Raw genomic sequence first — 19,028 nt, forward strand, 5'->3', positions numbered from 1 at the left:
AAACCTGATCAGAAGGTAACGATTATGAATCAATATTTCTGGCCCACTCTTACTTATCCCTTACAGTGTGCTCCACTCTACCAAATCAAAACCAAATTTCTTAATGATTTACATAAAGTTACCAGAGGAGCATGCAAAGAGCTTATTGGTCTTCCTCATGACTGCCCAAACGGAATGCTCTACTCCCCTAAAAAATATCATGGTCTTTCGTTAATAAAGCATCTTGGGAAGCTTATGTACAACACATAAATATCTGTAATACTCTTCTTCGTGTTGATGACTCCCATCTCCACAATGTTAGGGACCTTGTAAGTGAAAAAGTTTCTGCTCTGTCAAAATTGAATATCACAGCTATTGATGCTATCAACTGGTCAGGTCGTAAAATTCGTAAACACTTAAGAAATGACGCATTCCAAACTTGGACAAACCATACCTTGCGTGGTAAAGGGGTTATTGTTTATAGTGATCTCCCCAAGGCTAACTCATGGGTAAGCAATCGAAAGGGTCTATCTTCCTCAGAATGGACCAATGCTTTAAAAATGTCAAGCAATATTTCGGCGGTTCACGCAATACCGGGCAGAACTCCAAGCACAACCCGTTGCCGTCATCCAGACTGTAGCGAGCTTGAAACACTTGGGCATGTGCTTGGACAATGCCCTAAAGGCGAGCTGCTGATCAATGCTAGACATCATCGTGTACGACATGCTTTGGAGACATCGTTAAAAACTTTAAATTGGGAGATTCATGTGGAAGTACATTGTGTATCATCAGATGGTTCTTTTAGAAGGGCAGACATTATTGCTATCAACGGACGCTTAAAACGGGCGCTTGTTCTTGACCCTACTATCCATTTCGAAAGAAACCTAAATCAGGCCATCGAAGTTGATATTGAGAAGAAGTCCATATATGAACCTTGTCTGCTTTATCTTTCTCAAAAGTACAACGTCCCTCTTAAACAATGGTCTGTCATTGGTTTGCTGTTTGGCAGTAGAGGTTCAATTACAAAATTCACATGGAATTATCAAGGAACTTCACATTCCTTTTGATTATGTAATGTCTATTCTTATAAATATTATCAAGGATTCTCTTCAAATATTACATCATCATCTCTATTTCAATTAATCAACTTATATTTGCCTTCAATAATTAACTTTCTTTTTTCTTTAATGTATCACATCACATTATATTGTGCATGTTTATTGTATTCAGGACCCTTGTGGTTACTCAAATTCTTTGAGCTGATGTCTATAATTTAGAAATTTATTATAAGGCGTTCAGGGCTAAAGTGAATCAAGTCCATGAGACGTAGTTTTGAGATAATAGGACTTAAAGTTAACTTGCTCTAGTGGATTATCTAATTTCACTAGCAATAATTTTATTGCTCCATTCTCAAATTCTAGATTTATAAAACATAAACAATTGTGATGTTAATTGATGCAACGCTTTGGTGACTTGATCCACTATGACTCAGAACATCGTGAACAAATAATCTGAGCTAAAAGTGACTGGTGTCACCTACAGGCGAATGCTTGGAATTAAGACTTGATCCATTACTGCTCGGAAAAGATCCAACTTCAGATAATCAGAAAATGAAATAAACTCAATTTATGAAAATTTGTGACTTGATTCACTTTAGCTCTGAATGCTTCAACTGTTAAGGTCAGAATCTCTAATTTGAAAAAAAAAAAAAATGGTCTACATGATTCTCTACCTTTGTTCCAATTATTACCTATTCTAATTGCTCTTTTTGGTAATAAGAAAAGGCTATATTTTTACTATCTGTTGAATTTCCCCAAAAAATATTATTCTGTAGGACATAAGGGAATGAAAATAGACAAAATATGTTGTCTTTAAGATACTGCAGTTGAGAGACTGTTGTAACGACCTAATTGCGAAGAAATATTTAGAAGTTAAGTGTGCTAAAAGTCAAAAGGAGAATAACAATGGCAAAGGAAGCTTTTAATAGAAAAAGGAGCATCTTCTGTGGATCTCTGGAAGCGAAGTGCCTTGTGCGGAGTGTAGCAGAAACATGTATGGGGGCAGAAACATGGAAATTATGACGAAGTGAAGAGAAGCGAATAGAAGCATTTGAAATGTGGATATGGAGAAGGATGGAGCATGTGAAATGGACAGACAGAGTAAGAAACGAAGCTGTGTTGGAAAGAGTGAATGAAGAAAGAATGATTCTGAAACTGATCAGAAAGAGGAAAAGAAATTGGCTGGGTCACTGGCTGAGAAGAAACTGCCTACTGAAGGATGCACTGGAAAGAATGGTGGACGGGAGGAGTTCAGAGCAGAAGAAGATATCAGATGACAGACGACATTAAGATATATGGATCATATGAGGGGACAAAGACGAAGGCAGAAAATAGGAAGGACTGGAGAATGCTGGGTTTGCACTCGACAAAATATAGACAATTAGGCCTACTCATTAATAGCCAATATACATGATCATGAAATTAGAAATAGTGAACAAATTAATATTCCATATTGTAGATTACATAAAACTAGTACAAATTTTTCTGTCATGGGGATGAAACTATATAATAAGCTTCCCAGTCAGTATTATAAGTTACCAACCAATAGTTTCAAAGCTAGATTTTATAACTGGCTTTTAATTAATCTTTTCTAGTCTGTAGATGAGTTTCTTAACATAAATTCATACGAAATTGTTTTTTAATAAAGTTATTTACATTTAGTTACAATTATTACATTAAGAGTGAAGTGTTTTCATTAATTTTAGAGTTTCAAAATGTTTTGTGTTTTCATTCTAATTAAACTTTACTGTTTTCAATTATATGTGTATTTTCAAATGTAGCCAATGTTTTTTTTCCTCCCTTCTGTATTGTGACGAAGCCTATCACTGTATGTTTAATGGCTTAATAAATTGAATTGAAAGACTTGCCCTTGGGCAGAACACTATGAATGAATGTGTCAATAATAATCAATCTTCTTAATGTATCCAGCTGTTTGTTGATAACAAAAAGTCCACTATAGTCCACTGTAAGTTAATCTATTCAGTTGTTGTTTTGCATGAGAAATGAGGGGTATTTTGATCGGTGTTCATTATAAATGCCTGTTGCTAGTAGCCAGAGGTGAGGTGTAAATGAATGTGTCAAAAATGATGTGAAAAATAAAATAAGATATGTACAGTTACGGAAGAAAAAACTGGCCGATGAACAGCAAAACTCGTAATGTTACTTATGCTGGTTTTGTTGTGATTATCACAGTACAGAGTACTGTTTACTCGAAGTTGCTGGACTAGGAGAGAAAGGCTTTCGTACTGTTTCTATTCACATTCTATAAGGTTGAAACTCTCGTGTTTTTGTCGATGTACAGAAATTTGTTATTTAATTGTTTTTACCATTGCAGGTATGAGGAATGTTACTGATTTCATTATCAACTCCTCTGTTCGTCTCTCTTTACTCTATAGACATACGGTACTTCGTTTATTTATGGTTTATTTTTACTTTAATATCTTCCTGGCAAAACAGACGACGAAGAGTAAACAAAATTGAGATAGATACAATACATACGAACTTAATGGTAAGATGATATAGACGTGAACAGTTAGTTAAAGTAGAATAAATATAAATTGATTAAGGTAATCCAATACAAATTATATAAGTGAACATTCAGTTAAATTTAAATAAATAAATACCTATAAATTACTTTCGGTAAACAATTAGTAATGAGGGAAGAGAAACACAAATAGATTTGTTAGTTAGAAATAATTTTTGTGCAATTTAGGAAAACGTTTGATTATATAAGTGATTCTAGTGTTTACTAAAACCTATTTATTTATTCTATTATTAAAGCTACAGGGTGCTATTCATAGACATTTCGCTAGCCCGGGCTACGAGCGTGCTGAACAGGATTCATATCATATCATATCATATCATATCATATATATATCATATCATATCATATCATATCATACCATACCATATCATATCATATATCATATCATATCGCTGACACTGGTTTATGAATACGAAAAACGTTAGTTCGCTGATCATCCACCGAAAGGCCATGCTAAGAATGTCTATGAATACGGCCCACAGTGTTTATTTTTGTTCTAAAAATAGAAAAGAAAAATACATTCCTGAAGTAAAATAATTAATACTGAATGTACTTTATATCACAAATTAAAATGTTCTTCTACCTATGTAGTTCTAGTTATATACAACAGTTTTCTTCTGGACTTAATAGCCTGTCCATAAACCGTTGACATTGATCACTGCATCCATTCTTCTACTTACAGAATTAACAAGGCTTTGGATATAGACCTACTGTATCTATCTCACAATGCAACATCATCCCAAACATCTGCAATGAGATTCCACAATTCATCTGCAATCCTAGGACACCAACTCTGTAGTTACACATTAACATTGCGTTGCACTTCCGTACACACATTTTCTATGGAATTTAAGTCAGGACTTCTTGGCACCCATGGAACCTCTCGGCATCATCCCTGTGAATGTTGAACCACTGCTGCACGGCGATGCATGTGTGTACCGAAAACAAGTCATGTTGGAATTTTATTTTGTTTTCGGGCTTAAACACACGAACACTAGGTAGCATCACATTTTCCAGTTTATTGGTGTACTGATGCTCATTCATATGCCCATGAATCCTCCATAGTGCACCGCCACCATAACCAGAAATCTGTACCACACCGACACAGACAAACAACCACTGCATTGTCTGTGGACCACAAATATTCACGGTCAAATCTCTTGGATTGTTTCGGTCGATATACGTGCACTGGCCTGCTATAGTTCATAAACATATCATCCAAAAAGATGACCTCTTTCCATGGATAGTTGTGGTCCTCGGAACTGTTCTGACTTAAAAAAGTGGTCCCCACTTCAAAAAAGTTTAAGAAACACTGGCCTATATCATCAACAATACTATTTAATCCTTTTCAGTATGTCCACTATATAATTCGATTTGAAAAGTTTATTCTGTAAAGAGTTGGAGTTTATTTTTCAATTTATTTTATACTCCTGTCGAAGTAAGAAATACTCGTAAAAATTATACACCAACAGAAACCATGCTTAAAAAAAACTACAGCCTGCCTTTCAAAAATAAATTTTGTTTCAACAATGAATAAGTTTGAGTATTATGTTTCTTTGCTTCGAGTCTGATATGCTTCGTCAGATCGACTTTGATAATACCATCATTGCTTTCTCTGTGAAGAAAGTCCGAAGAAAGTCTTTATAATTCACAAGTAAGATGCATGTACTTTGATTTCAGTAATTTACTGTTTTCTGAAGTCGACCTGGTTGGCGAGTTGGTATAGCGCTGGCCTTCTATGCCCAAGGTTGCGGGTTCGATCCTGGGCCAGGTCGATGGCATTTAAGTGTGCTTAAATGCGACAGGCTCATGTCAGTAGATTTACTGGCATGTAAAAGAACTCCTGCGGGACAAAATTCCAGCACATCCAGCGACGCTGATATAACCTCTGCAGTTACGAGCGTCGTTAAATAAATCATAACATTTAAATTTTGTTTTCTGAATTGTAACATTTCATTTAAAAATAACTTTAACTGAACGTCACCTGTATAATAGCTGTCCATAAACTGTTTGTGGGATTTGGGGACGGCAAAATCTAGCACTGCCTAGGAGCGGCACTATACCTAACTTCGGCTCTGCATAACCTACAGAATACTGTAGAATGTAAATAAAACCATTCCGAAAGCCAATCTCTCTAAGGGACGAAGTGAAAAGCGTTAATGTATCCCATGAAGTTATTTCTATTCACTACATTATACACCAACAGAAATCATGTGCAAAACAAATCAAAATGGTGTTATAGAAGTAGTCCAGTTGGAAAAACCACCAACACAATTATATCGAAAAGTCTCGCTCATTGTCAATTTAAGTCTTTCTTGATGAATGCAATAGCGAGTAAGGCGATCTGTCATATTATAGTAAAATACGGTGACTTAGTCGTGGCAAATTATTGAATAGGTTCTTTGAACTGAGGGAGGAAACATCATCGTTCACGGAGGAAGAAAAAAAGTCTGTATCATAAGTGAAGAATGAAAAAATGGATTTGTGAAGTTGCCTTCTTAATGGAATTATCTGAATGCTTTAAATTGTTTTCTACATGGTAACAACAAGATTATTACACAGTTATATGACAGAGTGAAGGCGTTTAATATAAACCACCTTTAATTATGGAACGTTAGCTTAACTAAAAGGATAAGTTACAGCACATTTTTCAATATTAACAACGATATAGGCATACTAGTTTCTTAAGACTTTGGACTTCGAAGAATATATTCACACATCATGACGATCTGCACCAGAAATTTGATTCGAGATTTAAAGATTAGGAAAATTTTCAATTTGATTTTCAATTAGTATTTGTAATTAGAACTTATTGATTTACTTTACGATAGTGAATTGAAGGATAAAAATCAAAACAAAAGAAGTTATCTGACTTCTATATGAACTTTCCATGTCTTAGATTTCCCCGAATGTACAGACATCCTTTTTTGGATTCACGTAGGCCATCTGTGCGAACAGTAATTTTTTTCCTATGATGAAGATAAACAAGCCATGTCATGGAAGCCAATTATCGGATCACAACTTAAAATGTGCTGTCACATTATGCACTATACAAACAATAGTTCCAATCGTTGAGAAATTGCTGAGGAAAAAGAGAATTAAACAAATCCCGAAAAATCAGTGCTAATGCCAGTGTTGAGTGGACTGAATGGAGTTAAATTTCTCCATTATTATTCCTAGGATTTTTATGTGTTTTGTTCAACATTTTCCTTAACAGAAGCAGTTTACACATTTACAGTAATTGTCATGCATTACCCGAATAATTAACATGAAATGTGTATTACATTTCTAAAAGTAATTATAAATTTATTAACTTCTAAGTTTGTTGAAAATAGGCTACAATGTTTTTTTTTTCAAATTGCTTAAGATAGTTCATTTAGTTATTTCTATTCAGCCCGTATCTTTTTTCCATCAGAAAACAATCATAAACCTATGCAGTAAATTCATATTTTGGCCCGCCGCTGAACGTCTTACCTGCCCTGCTACGACTTTCCGCGGGCAAGCGGGCAAGGCTTGATGACGACACAGTGCTCTGAGTTGGGGACCAATGCTCTATAACTGTGATAATCACAACAAAACCAGCATAAGTAACATTACTAGTTTTGCTGCACATCGGCCAGTTTTTTCTTCCGTGACTGTACGTCTATGAAAGGAGTTATAAGAACAGAGTTTATTCATGCCAGGTCTCAGAGCATGTACTGTATAATGAATGAAACAGGTTTGTTTTCTCTCAAATGTTCAAAAACATAACCTAAAAATCCTAAAAACTGAAATCGATATAGTCGTCCTACTACTATTTTTAAATACGTGCAAGATATACTATCTGAGCATCAGTTTAACAGTAATTCAACTTACCGACTGGCATGACAAAATTATTTCCAGAGGACTGGCTGGTTCAGGCAGTGTGGGTACCTGATACAGCAGCCAATAATGATAACAAGATGGCTCCTCCTTGTAGCCTGCTATGTGTGTACATAATGTCCATTGGGCCACTCTGTTGCCTCAAAACTGCAAAAAGAATTGTACAGGAAGCTATTTTATGTGTAATCAGTGGTGGCATTCTAATTTTCCACAAACAGTTCTTTCGCTAATGATCCAAATTTCATAATTTTAATATGAAATATGTTAAGTAAGGTAACAATAAGCAGCTATAAATAAAGAGAAACTGCACAGCAACATGCTATTGAAGAATTATGTATAGAGTTATTTAAAAACTCACAAATGTTGAGAGAAGAGAAATATAGAATATTTGCAATATCAATTAGCTTTGAATATCTGACCACACTGACATATTGTTTGAAACATCTGAAAATGCATCTACACATGCTCAAATGATCAAATGTTTTGACGTTTCATTGCACTACAGCACTATACTGATTGCTCTCTGCAAATAAGAGAAATGAGATTCAAACATAAGATCCAGTATTGCCAATACCATACACTTGATGAAAAAAGTAATTTATTTCATAAAAATGGAATTAAAAATTGTAGGACAAGTGTAAAAACAGGAAAATTAAGTACCGTGATTTCCCATAACTATGATCCTGGAACACAACTATGGTCCATGATACAACTATTCAAAGAACATTGTAGAAGTAACATAGACCGTTTGTAGATAGCTGCAGTGATTTGACTTCAAATTACAGTATCTCTAAATATGTCTTATATAAAAGTGTATCTGAAGTTAAAAAATATCCATTTAGGCCTACAGGAAACTACAAAAAATCCATAATAATTGTCTTTATAGTCGTTAATTAACTCGTTCACCAGACAATGACCGTTTTCATTTCTTAGCACGTTAATTTTGCACTAATTAAGTGAATTGCAATATGCTGCCATCTAGTGAGCAAAAGTTCGATTCTTGCCGTGAGTGGAGTGTTATCTTCATTCTAGAGGCTTTGTACTTCACCCTTGTCTTACTTTCAGACATTCAAATAAAGAAAATCTCATCCAGAGAATTGGCGTCTGGAAAGGTTCCCAAAATGCTGGCTGTGTTCCCACGTTGGATGGCTATTCCTATAAGTTGCCGTAGGTAATTGGTGCAGTGAGGGTCTCCAGTAACAGTCACCAAACTTCTACAGTATAGAAAAAAAAAATATATAGATAAACGAGGTACTATGTTACGAAGTACAAAATTTGAATGGACCATAGTTGTGTTCCAGTTATGGGAAATGACGGTATCTTATTTATATACTTAATAGTGTACAGGGTCTTTCATAAGTAACGAGTCTATTGAAAAATTAATTATTTTGGATAATTTTTTGAAATGATGTTCATCCTCTCGAGAAAAAACCCTTCCCTGTGCTGTACAGTCGATTTGGAAACAAACACCCTCTCCCCTCACTGCCAGAGCTATTAAATGAAAGAATGGTTAGTGTTTTAAAGCTTGATTAAAACATATAATGTAAAACCAATTTCAATTGTTGACAAATTATGGTGCACAATTTTCAAACTATCTTCCATTCACTGAATGCACAAATGTAAGCGACGTATCAACTCTTCATGGACTCTGGTGAGCATGTCATGTGTAACCATTTGTATCGTGTGTTCAATTTGTTCCATTAATTCAAGAACGGTGTGTGGCTTAGTCGCAAAGATAGATCCTTGATGAATCCCCAGAAAAAGAAGTCCAGGGCAGTTAAATCAGGTGATCGCAGAGGCCAACAGATTGAGCCAGTTTGGCTGATCCACCTACCTGAAAACACTTCGTCTACAGAGTAAATGCTTAATTTGAGCAATACTGTTTTCAAATTCAAACCAGGCAGCAATTTTTCTCATCTGCATTAATGTTAAGCAGCTGAGTGGCATTCTATCATTCCAGTCTATCACAACAATGTATATAGGCATGGCCGTGTGCTATTATCCTTGGCATATAGAAGGCCATGCTCTCCAGCTCAATTGAGGACCGTTTTTGCAAAACTTGCTAACTGAAAAAACTAAATTTTTCAGGAGACACAAAAAACTGAATGGAGACAAGTGGGTTATAGATGCAACCATCACACTTTGACACACTACAATGAAGAGAAATAATTCAATTTTATTAAGATAACTTTAACATCGTGTAGAGGCATGCTTTATGTTAACAAATCCACCAAAATCTCAATTTTGCAAATTTTCCAGTTAGCAAGTTTTGCAAAAAGGTCCTCAATTTAAGTCCTTGGGATACAGAAGGCCATTTTAAGTTGGCATCAAATGCACATTACACATGGATAGGTAGCTTCCTCTGGCGGTGGGGGGGGGGGGGGATGTTTGTTTTCAAATCGATTGTATGGCACTGGAAGGGTTCTTTCTCGTGAGGATGAACATCATTTCAAAAAATTATCCGAAACAGTTGATTTTTTGACAGACTCGTTACTTATGAAAGACTCTGTATTTTGTAGTAGAAAGTCTACATATTTTTTAAGTCATGTTTTTGAGAAGAGGAAGAGTGCACTAACATGCATATTGTTGAGTGTTTACACTTTGCTATATTCTTTTATAGAAACAGGCCAATTTCTGCATTTTGTTATGTGGTATCTGTCGCAATGTGATTCACATAAAGAACACACACAGTCATCATCAGGTATATGGTAACAGGTTGTCTTGCATATTTTGTGGTGGTAAGCGTAAATCATAGATCTTAGTTTGGTTGTGTCCATCCTCTATCCATCGCATCACCCGTGCAGTAGAAGTCTGGCCATATCTCTTCTCTTTTCAGGCGTTTTCTAGTAGATGGTCTGATGGTCTGGTGGTAGAGGGTGGTGAGAGTCGCATCCTGAGGTCTTCAAATACAAAAGTTTCCTTGGCCAGTTCGTAAATCAGCCGGGAAAGTGTAGCCTACATTTCGAGATACCAAGGACACGTTTCTTGAAACATGCTTTCACTTCCTCTAGGTCTTTGAGACTTAGTTTATACCAATTAATTCTACTCCGTACCTCATTATCAGTATAGGGACAATTTTGCAGCAGAAAAGTACCGTGGCAGTGTCCAATGAGAGCACAGTAATGGTCTTTATTTCGAACATATCTTTTGTTGCAACTGCAGTTCTGTCCCTTATATGAATGCGGTATGACGTTGTTATTGGTTTTAGGGTGATCCCTAAGCACTTGAAGGAGTTGACAATCCCAAGTTGTTGACACTAGTGCATTATTGAGTGCTCCTTTGCAAGTCGGCCTCCTTTTCTAAAGACCATCTGGACTGTCTTTCTTTCATTACTGCATAAACGATTTTTGTCTGCCCATTCTGTCAAAGCATTCAAGGCTCTTTAAAGATTTTGTTTATGTGGCGATACAAGATCCATATCATCTGCGTACATAAGTAAAGTTGTTTCCTCCAAATTTCGCTAAATTATGTTTTTGAACACATTTCATTGTTCTACATGCACTAGTAGCATTGAAGCAGAAGGGGTACTGGACTGTCGACATAATCGCAGATGGGTTTCAAGGTTGCAGGCATAATTACCATATTCCTGTTCTGATTGTTTCCATACTTTGGCGAGAAATAACAATATAATAATATGATCACTTCGAGCTGTATTGTCGTTTATTTTTGCATTATGTTTACTGCAGTATTAAAGCTAGGGAATTTCTTGTCGAATTAATATTCTTCCTTTCTTTAAAGAAGCTTACATTTTCACTTAAAAAAATTAACAACTGGTTCTACGAACTGCGACAAATTTAACAAGGATTCAGGCAAACCAGTGCGAACCAGCTGAATGACATAACTGTGTGTCATCCATCTTGTAACCCTTAAAATAAAATACAATTCATAAGTACAGTAGGGTCCCCAACAATGTGACCTAAAGGGACCAATGTTGAATTTATGCTTCCGAATTGCTAACTTTACTTTTCTCACTTTATATTTAAGGTCTTCTGGTTGTGTACGGACTGTCCTGCATATGGTTTTCCCACATACCTGTAATCCCAGTTTCTTCCCAATTTTCATAGCTTTCAACAAAAGACTTCTCATTATTGACACAAATTTTAAGCTCTGAACTCGCATTTGCTTATCAGTTGTTATCAGTTGAGGAACAAGAGTCCACAGCGACCTGCAATGTCAGTTAAATCTTCAGCAGTTATTATTGTTACAATTAGTCCTCACTAATCAAGTTAGTATGCTTGTAATTTTATTGGCTAATAAAGATCTAATATAATCTAATATTCATTCATTCATTTAGTGTTCTGTCCAAGGACAGATCTTTCACTGCAAACCCAGCTTTCTCCAGTCTTTCCTATTTTCTGCCTTCCTCTTTGTTTCCTGATATGATCCATATATCTTAATGTCGTCTATCATCTGATATCTTCTTCTACCCCGAACTATTCTCCCGTTCACCATTCCTTCTAGTGCATCCTTCAGAAGGCAGTTTCTTCTCAACCAGTGACCCAACCAATTCCTTTTCCTCTTCCTGATCAGATTCAGCATCATTCTTTCTTCACGCAATTTTTCCAACACAGCTTCATTTCTTATTCTCCATTTCACACGCTCCATTCTTCTCCATATTCACATTTCAAATGTTTCTATTCGATTTTCTTCACTTCATCGTAATGTCCATATTTCTGCCCCATACAATGCCACACTCCATACAAAGCACTCTACTAGTCTCATCCTTAGTTCTTTTTTCAAAGGTCCACAGAAGATGCTCCTTTTTCTATTAAAAGCTTCCTTGGCCATTGCTATTCTCCTTTTGACTTCCTGGCAGCAGCTCATGTTACTGCTTATAGTACACTCCAAGTATTTGAAGCTGTCCACTTGTTCTACTGCTCTGTATTTTTCTTCCTATGACCTTGCTCTTCGTCTTATTTGCATTTATCTTCATCCAATACTGTTCACAGCTGTCATTTAGCTCCAGAAGCATATCCTTTAGTATCATTTCCTCTTCTGCTAATAACACCATATCATCAGCAAATCTCATGCACTTTATTCTTCTTCCTCCTACTATCACTCCTCCCATGTTCTGAAAATAGTTGTTTACTTAATCCTCCAAGTAGATGTTGAACAGGGTAGGTGATAAGGGACGTCCTTGACATATTCCTCTCCCAATTTCACTTCCTTCTGACATTTCTTCTCATATCCTGACTTTCACTCTTTATAAAGATTACTGACCAGTCTTTTCTCTTTCCAATCGACTCTGTCAAAATCCTTTTCTAGGTCCACAAATTCTACATACACTTCTTTATTGCATCTCTCGTTACCTTTTCCCTTCCTGAAGCCAAACTGCTCTTCTTCCAACTGTTCTTCCATTTTAGAATATAAACGTCGATTCAGTATTCGAAAGAGAATCTTCGCCAAGTGCGATATTAGACTGATATTCCTGAACTCCTTACATTTCTTGGCATTATTTTTCTTCGGTATTGGAATCAACACTGTCTCTGTAAAATCTTTAAGCCATTCGCCTTTGTTATACATTTCGTTGCATAATGATAGAATTTGCTTCTTGTCTTCACCCAAGGACTTCACTAATTTAATGGGGTTTCCATCAACTCCTGTTGCTTTCCCATTCTTCATTTCCTTAAGCGCTAGTTCAACTTCTTCATTTAAAATAGAAAGTCCTTTTTCGTCTTTTGATAAGACTTCTTCATCTTCTATACCTAAGTCATCTGAACAGTTCCTTGTCTCATATAACTTTTCTACATATTTCGTTCATCTGTTTAGTATTCCTTGTCTGTTAATACAATATATAAATATTTATATTATGACTCCCATGTGTTGCTGCGACAAAGACGAAACTCGAGATGCATGTAAAAATGTTTCGGCTACATGGGTGTGAGCAATATCATACGAAGCATCTTGTCTCTTATCGTCCACATAGTTAAGACTCTAATAACTGAATGATTTCGCACATCATTTTTTTAAGATATATATTTTCCACAAACATGTTTGTCCATAACTTTTTTATGATTGTAAATAAATTTAAACTCTTTTATTTGCTTGTGGAGTGCCAGTCCACAGCGACTACTATGTGACAGTAACTTACAGCAACTACTGTAGGGTTAAAGTGAGGGGTTGATCAGTCCTCTACACAACTCTATATTTTCCTTATTGGTAATTCGAGCTTTATGGTTCCGAAAACTGGATTAAAAAAAGACTCAATTATGAAAGACTGAATTGACAAAAGTATCATTCCTAAGAGTAGTAATAGACTACAAATACTGGACAAGGAAAGAATGTAGGCTTAGATACAACCAGTGCTGTCATGGTAATTTTTCTATTGACCATACGCCCCACCTCTTGTTTTTTTCCTTGAAGTATATTTTACTCTCCCCTCTCAATCTCTCCGACTGTCATTTAATGATTTTTTTTAATATTAAAGAAGAAGTAAAGAAATTGTTTTGCTTTAGATTTTAATTGTAAAACAAGCTTGATTTAAAGAACACACCATGTAGCCCCACTGTAGATGCACACTTCTCTCGATGAATCTTGGAATGTGTATTTGCAGCACTTCTTGTTTTTCAACCATTATTTTATATAATTCTGGATTCCAGTGCTGCAGAGGTGGACAATTTTTGTTTATGAACATCAAACGAAATACATTAGGAACAGCAAGAGATGATCTAAGATCTGTACAAAACTTAGGCGCCCATATGTCGTATGGCTCCATACAGACAAAATTTTCTTTTCCCCATACAATTAATTAAATAAATCGTAGGTTCCCATACGATGTATGGCACTGGATACAACAACCACAAATCCACAGTAAGAACTAATGATGATACTTTCCATTTCGAACTCAACGTCAATTTTTATCTTTAGTAGGTATCTCATCATTTAATTCTCACAATTTCTGAACTTAATCTTCTATTAAATCCACGATCTTTTTTTCGTTTTCTTTCAACATTCATGTTAGTGTGTGCTTAATCACAGTGTGACAAACACTAAAGTAAATTAAAATTGAAATTCAACTGAAAACATTAAACATTTTAATAGCCTACATATCTTCAGAGTTGATTTTCATTACTCAATTAGTACATCACTCTGTGACTGTTTTTTTTAATTCGGGAAATGAGTTAAGAAAAAGAAAGAATGAAAGAATTGGGCTGGCTCGAATAATTGCAACGGTACTGTATCTCAACATTCTACTTGGAATACAACTATTTTAATAAAAAAGGTTTTAATAAGTAGGTACTTCTAGGGTGACCAGATGCCCTCTTTTGTCTGGACATATCCTCCTATTTAGACCTTTGTCCGGGGGTCTGGACGGATTTTTAAAAAATCGAGAAATGTCCTCCTTTTCGTAACTTGTATGCCTGATATTGTGAAATTATCTGATTTGACGCCTTTCTCAAGTAATTTGCCTGTAGGTGGCAGCAGCAACGACAGAATATACTCTTTGCCAATGATCATAACATTCTTTGCTCCTATTTGTTATGCTCGTTGTTTTCATGTGTAGCTAACTGTAAAATCATTTTATATTATCAAGTTTTGTCATAAGTATCTTAGACCACGCTGGTTAAAAGAAGTAACATATCGATACATGAAAATGTCACATGTTATGTTTCCAAAATAAGCTATTCAATTATAGTTCCGTTGACTTTCATATGTAGCTAACTGTAAAAACATTATTATTAAGTTTTTTCATAATTATTTTGTAATGAAATAGAAATTAATATACTTCTAAGTATGATATAAGCCTAAATCTGTACTGTAAATATTTTGTAATAAAATAGATACTGACATAATAAGTATAATAAGTCTAAATCAAAATACATATTTTCTGTCCTCATTTTTCAAATAATGTCCTCCTTTTCGAACCTTTGAGATTAAACAGTAAAAAGACAGATAAAGTTATAATAAATAACAACAACATTGATACTGTTCAAGAATTTAAATATTTGGGTAGTATAATTGACAAGAATGGTGCAGCCTTTGAGGATTTAAAGAACCGAATAAAAAATGCAAATAGTGCATTTGTCCAGTTGTGCCCAATATGGAAATCTTATATTATATCTAGATCTACAAAAATTAAAATCTTTAACAGTAATGTGAAATCAGTCTTATTATATGGCTGTGAGACATGGAAAACAAGTAAAATTATACAAAATAAACTGCAAACATTTGTTAATAGATGTTTACGAAGAATTTTAAAAATTAGATGGCCAGATATAATCACAAACTCAGAACTATGGAAGATAACAAATCAGAAAGAAATCACAATAGAAATCAAAAGACGAAAGTGGAATAGGATAGGGCACACAATCAGGAAAGAAGATGGAGCAGTAGAAAGAATGGCTTTGGATTGGAACCCACAGGGTAGTAGAACAAGAGGAAGGCCAAAAAATACATGGAAGAGAACAGTTTTGGAGGAAATTGCTAGGGAGGGGAAAACATGGAGCGAAGTGAAGAAGATGGCTACAAATAGGGTCCGATGGAGGCATTTTGTGAATGCCCTATGCTCCTCATGAGGAGATACAAGAGTTTGATTGATTTGATTGATTTAGAACCTTTGTGCCATCATTTTTATCGATGTGATTTTGGTCCCCCTAGGTACTTCGGTATTTAAATTAAGTGAATAATTATCAAAATTAATGTGTTTGAGAATATCGGAACTCAGGAGGGTCTATACAGACCACATCTGGAGGCATATGAATGTGGGTACCTACGTTTCAGTAGCGGTAACAAATGATACTCACACATAGTGGGAATCTTGTTCTGCAGATATTTGCATTATGTGATAAAAAGTCGAATTCTTCTCAGCTGTCACACTGATGGTGAAATTCTCTGTCACGTTTGTTCCAACCCATAATGTGTATGTCACAGTTGCAAGGTCATCTCCTTTAGGGTTTTGTTGAGGAGTCGTGCCTTCCACTGTCAAATTTGAATCCACACTTGCCACAGCAGTAGGAGGAAGTGTTGTTGCTGTAGACGGCTGGAGTTTAGCTACTGGAAGAGCAAAGATTTATCAAATATGAGTGTTGTTTTGACTTTCCCTGAATTAAACATTTTGGTTATTTGTACAGTTTTGTTACTACATTACATACAATTCATATAATCTACCTAAAGAATTATAAACATAAAATATGCAAACTAATAAAGGAAAAGAAATTAATAAAGTACAGAATAATAAATAAATACCACTCCGAAGACGGCCACAATTTTGTGTTGGTGGTACTATTAATATATGAAAAATACTCTAATTTCTAGATGAAAATTTTCTGGCAGGACTAGGGAATGTCTCAGAACAAATGAAGTCTATAATGTTATAGTGAAAATAACGAATAAAATGGTATGTAGATCTTTAAAGTCATTTTTGACATTTCATTTTCTCCTTGGAACAAAAGACAAATCGTGTTTCCAGAGTTAATTGCCACTGTCTAAGCTATACAACTGAGTATAATAAAATATAATGATTACACATATTTCTCCTCCGAATTCACTATTATTGATGGTTTTTACTCGCATTCTACCATACTTAAATAATTTCAATTTTTTCCTTCCTTTTCATTGCAATCTGTTTCATTCTGCTCCAGTCTATTACATTCTGTTTAATTATTCTCCATTCTAATTAATGATATATACATTTAATTCTGTTCCAATCAGTTCTCATGCATCCTGTTTTACATTGTTATACTGAGTGAATAGATTATAGAGAAACCGCAATGCAGCAATTCTGCTATTGGCCAAACTGCTTGCAGGTAGGGTTGCCATAATAAAGACAAAACCAGGACACGAATGACACGTAAATTCAATCAGCAACAGGAAACATACGAATTTCTAAGAAACGCACACTGTATTAAATATGGATATTAAAAATAATTTATTTACAAAACACACATAAGTATCACTTATTCACTTAATATGGACAGAGTTGGACACTTCAGTAATACACTTTATTTTATCTATCACCTTCTTATTTGGCATGGGCATTACATTATTACTATTTATTTTAGTGCAGACCATTCAAGTTTGTGACAGTAACACTCATACTACTAAGAACTGTGAATAGAAGAAAGTAACTTTGTTTCTGAATGACCGTGTTAAATTAATTGCAATTTACATTTTTCATATTATACTGTACTTGCAGAATTACATTTACTGATTTAAGTGATTATCTGTTCCTTTCTTTTGTCCACTGACTAAGCATTAATCAAAGGAAATAATCTTTCAATGTTGCCATTATGCCCAGGTACACAGAAATAAAATTCCACAATTTTCAGCAATTCTGAGCACTGCTCCACAGAAACAGAGTTATGACAAAAAATTTACCCATATTTTGTGCAGAAGAGTATCTTTAGAACTTTCCTCTTTGTTGTCTGATAGGAAAGACTTTCCAATTTGATAACCCAGTCAAAGAGAAGGCTCTCATTCAATTCGCAAGATCATCTTTTGAGTATAATTTCCACATTATCCCATAAATATATTGTAATTTTCCAGATTTCTTTCTGACTGCATTCAAAATCGCGGAATTCAGTCTTTTCAGTCCGGACTTTCTTCTTACACTATAAAATCACGGACTGTCCGTGAAATCCATGGCATATGGCAACCCTACAGTCGCAGTCAGTATTGGTAATTCAATGCCACAAAGTAGTAATATAAAATATTACTAAATATAAGCATTTAAACCATCATTCACTCACTCAAGTTAAGAAAGAAGGTGCTGAAACTGTCCGCTATCTTGTTCCAAATATTTGTCGAATCTGCTTTAAAAGTGATGCATCACTTGCTGCAGTTCTCATCAAGAAATGGAGACAGTATTTTTCAAGATGCAGTTTTTCAGCTCTTTCAAGGTATGTAGATTATTTTTCCACATTTTGTCCCTTAGACCTCTCTAGAGAGCAAATTCATAAGGGATGAGTTTACTATCGACCAAAAAATAATCCACATACCCTGCAAAAACTAAAAAACATTGTACTCGGAATCAGTGATGATTTCAAGAGGTGGCTGAGGAAGGAGATCCTCCCCTGGATTCCATGATGTCTCCACGGAAGATTTCAGAATTTTTAAAAGTAAAAAAAAAAATATATATATAATTTATAGAGCATTATACTGTATTTCAATGTGATATGACTTTAAGTAACTGAAACAAATTACTGTGTCATGTAAATTCTCAGGCAGTTGTTTCCTTAAAAGGTTGGTGTGTGCCAGCCGATCTTGATTGGTTGACATTTAAACTATCTGAATTTTCTGTTAAGAAGTCAGGTGTGCTGTGTTTTTATTACAGTGATTTTCAGTCTTAGTTTTGTTTAGCAAATATAATAATTTTGTTTACTAAAACAGTTGTAGCATGTAAAGTAGCCTAAATATAAATATTTCAGTGTATGATGACAAAATAAGAGACATTCTTTACTTTTCTTAAAATGAAAAGATATATCATATTGAGAAGTCAATGGAAAGAGCACCTGTTGCATTTAATGAAGTTAATTCTCAATTGTCTGTAAGTGAATGCGAAATCTGTGAACTGGTAATTCCATCTGTGTTACCTTCATCTAGTGCTGTTAGGTAAGTCAATGAATAAAATGGTTGGACGTGAAATC

General features: G+C 34.9%; 1 long non-coding RNA gene across 3 annotated transcripts in view; it reads right to left on the reverse strand.

Moving 5' to 3' along the window:
- Positions 1-19,028, reverse strand: part of LOC138705154 (uncharacterized) — a 59,205-nt gene that overhangs the window by 15,435 nt on the left and 24,742 nt on the right. For all 3 annotated transcript variants that reach the window (XR_011333643.1, XR_011333644.1, XR_011333642.1), the window contains 2 exons: positions 16,188-16,437; positions 7,438-7,590 (listed from right to left, as the gene is read on the reverse strand). This is a non-coding gene — a long non-coding RNA (uncharacterized lncRNA). The remainder of the gene's footprint in view (positions 1-7,437; positions 7,591-16,187; positions 16,438-19,028) is intronic.

This window comes from Periplaneta americana, chromosome 8 (assembly GCF_040183065.1).
Source record: "Periplaneta americana isolate PAMFEO1 chromosome 8, P.americana_PAMFEO1_priV1, whole genome shotgun sequence".
NCBI classification, from domain to species: Eukaryota; Metazoa; Arthropoda; class Insecta; order Blattodea; family Blattidae; genus Periplaneta; species Periplaneta americana.